At 43.8% G+C, this 12,010-nt stretch overlaps 1 protein-coding gene across 4 annotated transcripts in view; it reads right to left on the bottom strand.

Moving 5' to 3' along the window:
- SYT2 (synaptotagmin 2) overlaps positions 1–12,010 on the bottom strand; it is a 143,393-nt gene that overhangs the window by 30,608 nt on the left and 100,775 nt on the right. For all 4 annotated transcript variants that reach the window (XM_081914438.1, XM_081914440.1, XM_081914441.1 and 1 more), the window contains one exon: positions 9,083–9,152. The gene's annotated coding sequence lies outside the window, so the exon portion shown is untranslated. The remainder of the gene's footprint in view (positions 1–9,082; positions 9,153–12,010) is intronic.

Raw genomic sequence — 12,010 nt, 5'->3', positions numbered from 1 at the left:
ACAGGGAATGCAAGTCAACAGGGCTCCTAAGCAAGCCAAGAATGCCCCAGCTCTTGGCACCTACAAGTTCAGTTTCCCTTATGGGAAAGGAAAAAAGAACCATCACAGCACACGCTTAGTGTTGGAATTTACACAGTCTAAGACATGTTCAGGTTCTAGGACCATAAAACAGAATCATGGTGGCATAGCCATTTGTTTAATGGAGAACCTGGGGGGGAATGGGGACCAAATTAAGAATAAAGGCCCATGGAGCATCGCAATAAGGTAAACTGGGCAAAGTCATCTCTGTCTAGATTGTGTTGAAGTTCAAAGCAGAGGGTGGGGGAGTGATTTTTGAGGCACGTAGCATGTTTGCTTGGAAAGGAAGTAAAGGTGCATCTACTGCAAATCCAACCCACAATCTTCATGTTCATGTTCCCAGAGTTGCTGTCTCTAAACACACCATAAGGTGCCTACTAAAGTAGCAGCGTTGTCTACTTCTCCCAACTCGGTTCCTGCATGCACGTATCAAACTTGTACTGTCTTTCAGCCCTGCCCCACCTCTCTATCTCCCCCCTGCCCTGAGACCAGACCACAGATTGTTCTCACCGGAGATCTAAACTGATCACTTGCAGAGGCCAAGGGCTGCCTGCAGGCCTCCATCCAGCCATAAAATGACCACCAGAAAGGCAAGACTGCCCACCTTTAATCCACCAGGCCACTGCAGCACAGCCCTGTGGCTTTACTGCATGCCTGGTGCTTGCAGGCCACAAAACATGACTGGTGGATTGCATTTGGCTTGGTAAGCCCTAAAGGTCTCTTAGCCAAATGATAGGAGGTTTTAAATGCCCTTTGCAAGAAATGTTTGAATGCTTGGCTGTTGCTTGCTCCAGCTCAGTTCTGTTTTTCAATACACATACTTGCTACAGAAATGGGGAATAGTGTTCACTTATTTATGATATTTTTTAGGCTGCCTTTAAGGCCAAATCCTCACAAAGAGCCTTCCAACATTGTTTGAATCTAATCCTAACACACCATAAGGGGCACTAAGAATACTAATGTAAACAGCAGCATTGATGCAAGTACCAGAGAGTCCAGAGATCAACTTTCAAATAAATAAAAATAGCTAAGAACTATTTCAGCACCAAAACAAACAAGCAACATGATAATCTCCTAAGAAGAGTTACTTCTAAACTAATGGGTCTTTAAGGACCACTTTAAGCCCTAACCTGCAGTCCTAACCTTAAAAACAAGACACTTTTGCACCTGAACCAATATCCCATCTGTATGCTGGTCTCTTTATCCACACAAACTCCACTGGCTTTGCATACATTTACCCTGCCTATATTCCCAAGTAATGGAGTCACCCGCATCTAAATCAGGAGCCCTGTTCCACTGATATCAAGTCAACACGGGAATTCAGCCACATTTAGAAGAGAGTTATGATTGAGAATGTGCAATGTTGTAATGAAATGTTTCAGACACGTTCCTAGAATTATCACATTGGGCAGTAGGCGGCATCTTGCTGGTGGCCTCAGTTGAAAAGCTAAAGAATTACTCTTCTCTGATAACTAAATCACCCTCTTCCAACAGAATCTGCAGCACAAGTTGGAACACAAGTAGCAGGGCTGTTGGGGATCCTATAAAAGTGAAGCTACACTGAACTTTCCAAAGCAGATAGATCAGGGCTGGGAACTGGATCCAGTCAGGCCAGATCCTTATGTCTCCTGCCCCTGCAGGACAGGTTTAGCAGGAGGGTGACACCACATCAGGTGACCTGCTTTCACTCAGCCATGCAGTTTGAAATTAAAACACATAGGCACCAGTATGACATGTTTGATGCTTTGAATTCTTGGCAATCGGCTGATCATCAAGACTTGTATAGACTTCTTCAGGATGCTTTGAAGCCTCAATGATTGTGAGGTTTGCAAAGAGCAGTGCATGAAACTTTGCAGATACAACACCCTATTAGGCCCAACCGCATCTTTACCTGCTCCTCACTCACAGGCCAAACAGGGAGGTCTGGTTGACCTAATAAGACCCATGTAGAGGAGGTTCCCCACCACTGAGATAAGAAAGTTAAGACACTCAGAGATAGAAAAATCTGTTAAAATTTTCAGTTGGCCTTAAAATGCTCTCAGGCCAAAAGCGCTTGACAAGAACAGAAGCTGTAAGTTGCACTTGCCAGAACATAAACTTAGAATTTCACCAAACGAAAACCTCAGTGAAGCATAGCACATTCCACCTTGTTTAGCTTTTGACCTGCTATGATCCCTGTAGCAGAGCAAGCTTTTAGCTCTTAGTTGCCTCACACTTTATACTTTGGGTTTCTGACTCAAGCAAGTGTTTCTCCCAGGTCATTCTGGTAATTAAAATTGTAGCACAAAAAAAGGATTTTTATGTAAAGAAAGGCAGGAGTGGTGCACCTTCCCGTATTCTCAACACACCTTTCTTGAGACCAGATACACTTATGTCCCAGTTTCAGTCATGGGACTGATATTCTATTGGCTCATACCTCTCTTCAGCTTTCTTGAAAATTCCAGAAATCCTACTTCAAAATGCAACAGTGCAATATTCTGCCTGCATGTATAAAAAATGCCTTGCACCTACTTGGATACCAAACCACCTATTCCAGTTCCATCATAAGAACATGAGAAGTGCCTGCTGGATCAGGCCAATGGCCTAAGTCCAGTCCTGTTCTCATAGTGGCAAACCAGGTGCCTGTGGCAAACCCAAAGCAGAACGCAGTACAAGATCACTCTGCCCTCCGGCAGCTCCCACCAACTCCTATTCAGAAGCATTACTGCCTCCAGCCACTGATTGCCATATCCTCCATGAATTTCTCCAACCCCCTTTTTAAAGCCATTCAATTTGGTGGCCATCTCTGCTTCCTGTGGCAGTGAGTTCCACAGTTTAACTATGCACTGCATGAACGAGTACTTTCTTTTAGCATTCATCTCTCAACAGTCACCTTCATTGGATGCCCACAAGTTCTAGTTTTAAGAGAGGGAGGGGAAAAAACACTTTTCTCTATCCACTATCTCCATGTCAAAATTTTATAAACTTGTCTCGTATCATTTCTTAATCACCTTTCCCCTAAACTAAAAAAAACAACCCCAAAATGCAATCCTGCTTTCCCCTTGTCCTTATGAGCTTCCAGAACAACCACCTCGTATTTCATCAAGACATACTGGCTAAGAGATTGTCACAGCACCCATAGGGGCAACTGACCTCCATATACATCAATGTGCATCTTTACTACAAGTTGTAATAATTTGGTCCACTGTTTGCCTTCCTTCCCCACCCCACTCTCCTCCGTGCCACTTCCAGAACCCTTTCCAGCCTTCCAGCCTGAGCACAATAACCACAACTACATTTCTCCTTTCCTCTCCCAATCCTAGTCTTACTTATCTTTTTTTTTTAATGTCACAAATTTTTACTTGTGGCATAGGGTCATTCAGCAATAACGCTGCATAGTTGATGAATGGTAGATTAACAGTTAAGGGCAACTCGTCTAAAAGCGATGGGTGCAAGCATCTCTCCTGCTGCAAAAACAACAAAAACAAAACAAGATTCTGGACATTTTGCTTGCAGTGCAGTTCCCCTGGAAGAAAGGTGTTTGGGCACCCTTTGCATGACGACTTAAGAGGTGCCTGGCTATTCTCTGTGCCACAGCCCTGTGAAAGGCAACAGAGACCCACGAGTGCAAAGGAAGGATGTCCCGATTGCCTCTTGTTCAATGCAACATGAGCTTCCAACACTATGCAGTCCTGTCCTCTTAAGACTTCATGCCAGTCCACCAGCTGTCACTGGAGAAATGAGCAGGCAGGTATCCCGCACCATGCAAAGAGAGAGTTAATACTGCAGCAGAGAGAAAACAGAGAGAGCGCAAGAGAGTGAAAAGTGCTGAGTCACTAAGCCACCTTCCACTGCAGCACTTTCATCCTGCCAGATGCCTACAGCAGTCCCAGAGCAGGAGCAGCTGAGCCAATCCTCTTTGACTTAGGTCATTGGAGCTGCTGTGACTCTCCCAGGACACCACCGCTACTCAGAGCAGGGCAGGGAGGGAGACGTAGCTGTACATTTATCTCCTCCCTGCAGTTATTGCAGCCACCTGACTGCAGAGGCTGTGGTGCAGCAACTCCCACTTCATGCTTTCCCCATGCTTGCAGACCAGCTGCAGCCTCAGACAGACCGAGGCTGCCTCTGTGAAGCTGCAAGCTCGCTTCAGAGCCCTCGTATTCTGCAGCCCATGGAGAGTTCTACACCAGTCTCTCACTCCATTAAAACTGTTGTTTTAAGCACACATTTCAAACTTGTTTTTGTGAATAACACCTCCGAAATAACTCCTTGCACCACCCATGTGCAAGGGCAGGAGGACACTTTCTGTGCACTTTCATAGATCAGCAAACCATGTTTTCACATGTGAGAGTTTGTAAATCAACATTGCCTGCAATGTGTATTTGGCACGTTTGCATTATATAGCATGATTAATAATACAGCAGCAGCAACAACAATAAGCGTCTATATAGAAATTTTGAATGTTCGAGTGTGCTGCACACCCATTATCTTTTTTTAAAAAATATAGTCTTATAGTCTCCAATATAGAACAGTTACAAAAAAGCGGGGGGCAAATGTAAACACAAAATCCCAACTCCCCCCCCCCCACTCCGGATGGATAAATTTATTTAAGTTTGCCAACGTTGAATCTGTGATTTTGGTAGATGCCATTCTTCAGGGTTATCAATAAAACATTTTATAAAAAGGACGCCATATTTCAACAAAACCAACTACATCACATCTATTATCGTGTTGCAATCTATACAACTCTTAAAGGTAGGTCAGTCTTATCCTCTCCATATTGCAAATGGAGGCTGAAGCAGAAGAGAGTGACTTGTGAACAGCTAACTAGTGAGATCATGCCAGGGGTGAGGTTTGGTTTTGTCCCCTTACACTTCAACATTGGTGGCCAAATTTGGCCCTCCAGCTGTTTTTAGACTACAACTCCCATCATCCCTAGCTAACAGGACCAGTGACCAGGGATGATGGGAATTGTAGTCCCAAAACAGCTGGAGGGCCAAGTTTGGCCACCACTGCACTTCAGTCTCTTTTTGGCAGCAAACTCCACTGAACTCAACTGAACTTACTTCTGGGTAAGTATTGAAATGCACACCTCTAAGTTTCACAAGCTCTCTATCCTACATTAGCAGCATTCACAGATGACACAAATAATACAACGGTGGATTTAAAGCCATGCGGCTCTTTTCTGCTGCCTAAATTTGACCACATCCATCACAACATCTTGATTATTTTCTGTTAGGTCTTGTAATAAGCTGCCTTTGGCTATATTTTTAGAGAGCCTGGCGAGGAACTTTAAAATCTGTTTAAATTCTTAGATTGCCACACAATAGATAATTACATCAGTAATAATACCCACACCCATGTGATTTAAAAGAGCAAAAGGAACTTGCCACACAGGCAATTTTTCCCTTTCCCACACACACACACACACACACACACACTGCTACAAAGGAGGACAAAGCTATTTTTATCCCCACTTGTTAGTCAGGAAACTGATACCCAGAAAGGACAGAAAATGAAAAGAATTTAGCAGGGGAAGGGGGGGGCTTTGTACACATACACACTTCTTTTAAGCAAGCAGACTGTTTTACTGGATCAACCTTGGCTAAATGGTCCCACAAGGGGTCAGCTCAAGGCTGGCATGCTTTCTGCTGCCCAACGCATGAAAGTAATCAGCAGAAGTGTAGGGGCTGAGCCCGAACAGAAGGATACCTTTGAAATTACCTTTATTGGTTGGCAAGGAAGGGAAAGTAGAGAACAGCCTTCTCATTTTCACAGACAGTAGTTAAAGAGAAAATTCAGCACCAGCCGCTGTCCAGTCCTACCCACTCCCTGATGCATCTCTCCCTCCTTTGGTGAATGGCCTGGTTGTTGTTGGGTTGTTGTTGTTTTTTTTTTAAAAAAAACAAACCCTGCATTTTGTACAGCCATCCCATAATAAGAATTCTCTGCGTGGCTCACAAAGCCAAACATTAAAATTCAGTGAATAAAAGAACTGAAACGCAATTTCAGGGTACCACAGTCTGGAGGGTACCACATTGACTACTCTATGACATGTTTGGTCAGGCTTCCCCAACCAGGCGTCTTCCAAGGAGTTGTTGGGCTACAACTCTTACCAGCCTCGGTCAGAAATGCTGGGGGTTGAAGCACCTGGAGTTGGGGAAGGTTATGCTATGTTACTTGTTGGCTTTTGGGGGGTGGGAGTCAATTTCTTTCCACCAGGACTGCAGCATGTGGAGAGGGGAGGTTGGAACCCCTCTCAATAATGGAGGTTCTTTCCTTTCTTCTGTTTTTAGGGGCGGTGCAGAGGGGGAGGGTCCCACCATGACTTTAATATATGGACTCATGCGCTGGTAAGTATTCCTGTGGAGGACCTGAGGGCAAGGATCTGGCTCATTTGCTAATCATCTCTTAATTCATATCAAAAGACAACCCCAACCAGCTTTAATAGACTGGGCCCACTGGGCTGCCTAGTCAAAGGCAAACCTGCTGTGGGGTATAATGTGCTAAAGTCAGCTCCTGTTCTGAAAAATGGCAATTAAGTCAGCGAAAGGAGAGTTATCCACGCCATGCCACCCCTGACTGATAGGCAGCAAGCTGAACTAAGGCAAATGAGTCTAAATTACTTCATCAAAGTCGTAAGTGGGAATCAATCAGTCACTGTAAGGTGATTCCTGAAAGTTTACCCCACCCGGTAAACACAGGTTCATCCTTCTTTCTTTTGTAGGATTCACAAATCCTCATTCCTGTGAACACACAACAATTATCTCCACCCCTAACCATTACCCTAGCATGACCCAAGTACAATTTATTAGTGCCAAGGAAGTTGGATCTCTTGTACTCTTTGTTTGCACTGTGACAAATGGAATTCTGTTTGCTTGATGGAGATTTTAATGACACCAAAAGGATCTAACTTGCTTGCCATCCATACAAAGGATGATTCATTGTGCTGGGTTGGCCCACTGAAATTTGCAGCAATGGGAGGAATTAAAATGCAGCAATGTGCATTCATAATACTTTTGGTCCCACAGTAAGCATGCCATTGCACTGGAATGCGGCAGGCTGTGTAAGGCTCAATCCAGATGTTAGGAAACAGGAAGACAAATGAGTCCCTCTTCTTGGCACTTAAACCCAGCACAATGTAGGAGAAACCAGAATTGAAGGGGATGAGCCAGCAGGGTTCCCATCTATCTCCAGCAGCTACACCATCCACTTCAAACTATTTGTGTTCCTGGTGCACCTCATATGCAACTCACATGCCCCTAACAAAGGAAATCCAAGGTCACCTGCAACGTTGTCTAGTGATTTTTCATCCTACAAGCAACTCACCTATCCTTCCTCACACTCAAATTATTGAAGTATCTGTTCTCTTCCTGTATCTTTAATAAGCAAGTGCTCATTATTATATGCAAGCCTTGTAATGTCCTGAGGCTCAGCAAGTCCTAAGGCTCAGTACATACCATGTAGCAGGCGGTTAAAAAGAAGACAATGATGACATTAGTTTCACATTATGGGATCCAGGCAAGATTTTGGTCCTTTTAGGAAGCTGCAAGCAGATTTGAGTAACTAATTCTGCAGTACATTATTTCCTATCTGATTTTTACTGCATCCTGGGAGACCCTGATAGCCTACACCAGGGAAAGAAATATTGAGCAGAGGCATCAACAAAGCGAGATCTGGTGGTGTGAGAGAGAAAAGGCCTCTTCAGGCATTCTCAGGGCAGATCACAGATCCTCCGAGCTGCTTCATGTGGCAAGACTTCCCAGATCCTACCAATGTACAGTGCTCCGAAACATCCCCTATGTTTTGAGTGTCACTCAGTAGACAGAGAAGCTGCTTACCAGCAAATTGAACAAAGTCCATTCTGCAGCCCTTGGAGGAAGGAACAACCATCTCCCTAATCACAATAGTCAGCATATAAGGGACTCACTCTACTACACTACTTTCTCATGCAGAAAACAGGAAGGGTATTCCTTCCGTGCCGGCATTAATAGGAGGATAAAAGGGATAGAACTGAATGGCATGTGCACTAAATGAATGATTGATGCGAGAATCAGTCAATATATTCACCCACATATAAAAGTTTGAGGGTGTAAAGAAAAAGTGCTTCTAAAAAAACAACTACACATAGCTCTGATCTGATTTGCCCACTATTTGCCCGCTGTTCCAGGAGCTGCATTTAATGTTGTTTTTTTAAGTAACAGGTGCTCTGATTGTGGTTCTCTTGACATCTGATCAAGTTTGGGACATGGGCAGCCTTTCCCAAAGGTCTTCAGGATCACACTCCATATGTCGAAGCACAAAACGCTTGAAAAATGGCGTATGTGCATGGATGGGATAAGAAGCGTAAAAAAATTAGGCTTTGCCAATTCACCCGAAGAGATACTGTGAGGTCAAGAAAAGTAGTTACACTCACCAGATAACATATCTATCATGCAAATTGCTGCCCTCAGATGCAGGCCTCGTAGATCTTTTCTGCCTCTTTATTTGCAAAATGAAATACATTGTTATTCTGTGTATTCCTCAAAGGCGACAAGGAAGCTTCCTTGGGTAGGTATAAATCAAGACATTCTGGCTAAAAGATTGTCACAGCACCCAAAGAGGCAACTGACCTCCATATAAATCAATGTGTTTCTTTACTACAAGTTGTAATAATTTGGCCCACTGCTGGCCTCGAGGTATGATTTAGCTAACAAATTTCAGTGTTATAACCCAGGTGTCTTTTAAGTGACCATAATGCATGGGCACCTTGCACTTCTCAGCGATTTCATGTTTTATTATCCATCAGATTTATGCTGAGACACTGGAAGCCTTCAGTTAGATCTTTCTGTATTAATTCTTTGAATGGGTCTGTAATGCCTGGTGCATATGAAAGAGATTGTGGAGATAACGTGCCTCTTTGAGCCATTTTTCAGTCTTTTAACTTCTTACCTCAAGACCAGGATCCAAGATATTAGAGTTATAAAAGTGGGGTGGGGATTTTGAGTATCAAAAGAACAGAACAACATTGTGCAGGACTCACCACAATCACTTGTACTGGCTAGCTGCTAGGCACCTTGGAAATCTTGTGACGGTTAAGAAAGATGAGTGACCTGCATAGAATGAAACATCAATGGTCAGTATTACTTATCATTTCTCTTTGCAGCCTCCTAGAATTCCCATCCAGCTGGGTCATTTAAATCTGCATTCCACAACCCGTATCACTGAGTAAGAAAATGTATATAAATATAACAGGGTATAGCCAATGTGCTATAGGAGCATTTCTGCAAGAGCAAAGCAAGGTACCCTGTGTTCATCAATCTCTACTATGCCACATCCCAAACCATTCCAGAGGGTCCTCTAAACCTCAGTGGAGGTTTTTGAGGGCACTGGGCTGAAGTGCATAGGAGAGATTGGCAAAAATCAAGTGATCTATCTTCCCCAAGTAGAAGTGCTTTCAATGGGGCAAAGCCACTGTGGGGTGCAACACATCTCTATCCTACAACAGGACTCAAGTTGGTATACATGAGGTTGCCAAGTGAACTTGCAACCAGCCCCAGAGCTGCTTAGCTTCAGTAAGGTGGAGGCATCAGTTTCCTTCAAAATGTAGCCCTGGTTTCATAGAAATGTTCAGTTTTACTTAGATGAGTTGTTTTACTACTGTAAAATAGGCAGCAACCCTTTGGAGGAGCCATGAATAAACTGGATTTCTTACTGAATCAGTAGGTGGACAAATTAAATAAAGGGCAAGGAAATTTAGTTAAGGTCTAAAACAATGCATATGTAATTTTAAATACAGGCTGGAAGCAATTCTGGCATGCAAAGGTAATTCAGCAGCAACACATTTTCACTTATTTGTAGACTTTTAATCCATATTGTATTCATGTATTTATCCACCTCACGGTGACACACTTCCACTCCAGGAAGGATGTGGCATTTGTGGGAGGAAAAATGGCATCATGAACCAGAGAGAGAATATTTTTAAATTTTCAATTGCATTCAACTTGATCCTACATAAATTGCTCAGAAACAGGTGTGGCAAAAATGTCAGTTTCAGTTTCTCATTTTTCTGGTCCTAAGTTCAGTTGACATTTCCCCATCAACTTGCATTTAAAAAACAAAACAAAAAACAACATTCCTCGTGAAAATTCATTTAGTGAGCACTTTTCCTGATATAAACCTTGTTGCAAGTAATTTCCCCTAACACATTTTTGTGTGTTATTTTAACTAACATATATACTTGCCCATAATATATATCCATCACTGTGCCCATTTTTTGGTTGACGAACTGCACTGCAACATTCAGGAAAGTGTGAATACCAAAGGACATGCCATTCAGGAAAGTGTGAATGCTGTGTGTCTGTTTGCATATTGTTTCAGGGAGTGCAAATTACCGTATTTTTCGTCCTATAGGACGCACTTTTTCCCCTCCAAAAATGAATGGGAAATGTGTGTGCGTCCTATGGGGCGAATGCAGGCTTTCGCTGAAGCGTGGAGAGCGAGAGGGGTCAGTGCGCACCGACCCCTCTCACTCTCCAGGCTTCAGGAAGACATCCACAGCCTAGACATCCCTGCGGGAGATCCCGCAGGGATGTCTAGGCTGCGGATAGCAGCCTGCTTCCCGGAGCGTCGGGCACCCTGAAAGCAAAGCGCCCGGCGCTTTGGGAACACATCCGCAGCCTAGGCAACCCTGCGGGAGTTCCCTGCAGGGCTCCCCACGCTGCGGATAGCAGCCTGCCGCCCGGCGGGTGAGGCGCCCTGAAGCAGAGCGCCCCTCGCGCCAGGCAGACATCAGCCAGCCCCACAAGCTCGGGGGACAGCAGGGAGGCGCAGCACCGCTATCCCGCTGTTCCTCGACCTGGTTAGGTTTCCCCGACCTGCTTTTGGGGGGGAAACAAAGGAATTTCCCCCCCTTTATTTCCCCCCCAAAAAACTAGGTGCGTCCTATGGGACGGAGCGTCCTATGGGACGAAAAATATGGTAGGTAGGTTTATTTGCAAGCATGAGCTAAATTTCTCTCCCATCCATACTCAAAAGTAAACCCTACTGAGTTCTGTGTAGCTTCCTTTCAAGTAGGAGTGCAGAGAGTTTCAACCTTACAATGCAATGCTATACATGTAAGTCTTCTCTGGTCTAACTGCAGTTTGACTGAATCATGGTGTAATATCCTGTTTCTGAACAAACTGTGCTTTGAACAAACTAGTTTACTATACTCAGATGCCAGAATAAGCTGTAGAAGGATTAAATTTAAACTTTATCCCCTCATATGTGGAGGAAAGGGGAAGGCAGAGAACACAAGCCTAAGGCTCACACCTGCCACCAGTCCTCATAATGCTAAAACATGGTTTACTGTTACATATGAACAAGGTCTAACAATACAATCCTGTGTCTGGTTGGACACCAAATAATTACAGGGTAGTTCTGCAGCGGTTTGATCCAGGTTCAGTTGGTGTATACAGCCAAGGAAATCAAGGATCCAGTTCTAAAGACTGAGCTACTATTTGTGATTAAAGGCAGCTAACAATTTTAAACATGGACTGCTACATGCAGACTCATTAATACTTCACCTGCTCAGGGACCCAATTTCAATGCCCTTCACTAATCATCATTCAGGAGAGACTATCCACTAACTCAGAGAAGGCAACAAAACACTCCACCTCAGCACACTGAAAAACCTAATTCTGGAAGAAAATATAATCCACTCAAAAATATCATTGCTACTTGGCTTGGTTCAATAGCTTTGGCCTCCTCTGGACAGTGGAACATTCAGCAGTGAAAGATAAAAGTAGCAATAAAAGTAGCTCGCTTCAGAGACCAGCACAAAATTATTAGTGTACCAAGTCACGCTATATTGAAGTGTGCAAAAAGAAGCATGTTTACAGTTGTCTTTTGCAGAGATGAAAAGTAATACAATGGAATGGGACAACTGGTCATTAAAGATACTTCCACTGCATGTAAATTGCTACATAAT

The sequence above is a fragment of the Podarcis melisellensis genome, assembly GCF_964234715.1.
Source record: "Podarcis melisellensis genome assembly, chromosome: 6".
In the NCBI taxonomy this organism is placed as follows: domain Eukaryota; kingdom Metazoa; phylum Chordata; class Lepidosauria; order Squamata; family Lacertidae; genus Podarcis; species Podarcis melisellensis.
The sequence above is the reverse complement of the archived record's forward strand: the minus strand, read 5'-3'. Positions and strand labels throughout refer to the sequence as shown.